Genomic DNA, 1,731 nt, shown 5'->3' with positions numbered 1-1,731 from the left:
AGGTAAGTTCTTATTAGTAGAAACAAATTACCAACACGCACACATTAACTGTAATTCGGATTGGTCTTGTGTATTTGTTTGCAGTGCAACCCGCCCACCAGTGGCACAGCGGTATGTCTGCGAACTTACAACACCAGAAACCGGGTTTCAATATCCGTGGTGGCTGAACACAGATAGCCCATTGTGTAGCTTTGTGCTTAATTTCAAACAAACAAAAAGCAGTTCAACTTACTTAGGACGACTGAAGAGGAGTGGAATTCAAGGTTCTTGATCAAATTCAGTCATTCGTCACAAATCCAGTAATAGGCTGGAACTTTTACTTACATTTCTTTAAATACACGGCTTTGCTGATAATATAAACTTGCAGCCACTAAAAAATAATACTCCATTTTAAACGCTTCTTGATACTGACTTTATAGTAGTGATAGGTGATTCCTGGCATTTTTCTTTCTTTTGTATTATAATAATAATATCTAAAATATTTGTACCTTGCTATAATAAAAATAATTCTTATTTTCTCTGCTTAAACATTTAGAAAAATTGAGATAAGTGTATGCAATTGTTAAAACTCCAGTTACTGTTTCATCTTTAAAATATATAATGTTGAAATTCATTATCTGCAAGCTTTTAATTATTATTATGAAAACTTATCATTAACGCAACTTATATTAGTTTTTAAAAGACTAAAATGACTTCGTCTGGTCCTTCCTCTCCAATTTTTTAATTATGACAGTTAACTCCAGAGTAGACAGATAAAGATATGAGCGAACTATTATTAATCCAACACAAACAACAATAACCAAAATAAATATAGAAAACATTTTAGATAAATCCTAATATATATTTTCAAATTAATAGAAAACTTAAGTACGACTCAAAGGTAATTCAAATTAATAATAAGCCAAAATCAGATAAAATTCATTAATGAACTGTTCTTTTCAAATTTTACTAGTATTTAAAGTAATCAAGATTAATATTTATTTTTCATACATATGAAAAGTTTTGGAATAAAATTGTTTCCTCTGACGTCAACATTAAGTCTACCGATATGAAAATAAATTGTGCCTGCCAGGGATCGAACCTGGGACCTTCCGCGTGTTAGGCGGATGTGATAACCACTACACCACAAGCACGTTGTATATTTTTCGTTTAATTGTTTTGTTCAGAATAATTAAAATAAATATAATTTAATTAATTACGTGATACGTTCTAATTGTCTTTCGTTTTCTCACTAATAATTTATTTCTTCTCAATTACCAAGAACGTGCTGTCTTATCTAGGTCACGTAACAAATTTGTGCTTGAATTATATAGTACGTACAACAGTAAACAGAGTGAGAGAAAATTATTTCTTGTTGCCATTAAGACTAATCATTCCTTTTTTTAAGTAAACAAAGTTTTATAGTGAAGTCACAAATTTTAAAAATAATTAAAACGTTTTATCCACAAGTTAAACTACAAATGATATTTAAATCACCTTTCAAAATACAAAATCTATTCCGATCTAAAGACCTATTACCTACCCCTTCGCGTTCCAGGATCGTATATAAATACGCATGTGGTGGTTGTAATGCCATTTACATTGGCAAAACTATACGCCAAATACACCTGCAAGCCTGCGAACATATGGGAGTATCAAGCAAAACTGGTAAAAAACTATCAAGTCCACCAGACTCCACGATTCGTACACATAGTGAAAACAACAACCCCATCTTGACTATGAATTTCAAAG

General features: G+C 31.3%; 1 non-coding gene across 1 annotated transcript; it reads right to left on the bottom strand.

Annotated features, from left to right (window-relative positions):
• Positions 1-1,060: 1,060 nt before the first annotated feature.
• On the bottom strand, positions 1,061-1,133 carry Trnav-aac. Its single transcript has one exon. It is a non-coding gene; the product is annotated as a tRNA-Val (tRNA).
• Between the last annotated feature and the right edge of the window lie 598 nt (positions 1,134-1,731).

Source organism: Limulus polyphemus, unplaced genomic scaffold (genome assembly GCF_000517525.1).
Source record: "Limulus polyphemus unplaced genomic scaffold, Limulus_polyphemus-2.1.2 Scaffold52, whole genome shotgun sequence".
NCBI lineage: Eukaryota > Metazoa > Arthropoda > Merostomata > Xiphosura > Limulidae > Limulus > Limulus polyphemus.
This window is presented reverse-complemented; position numbering and strand designations above follow the sequence as displayed.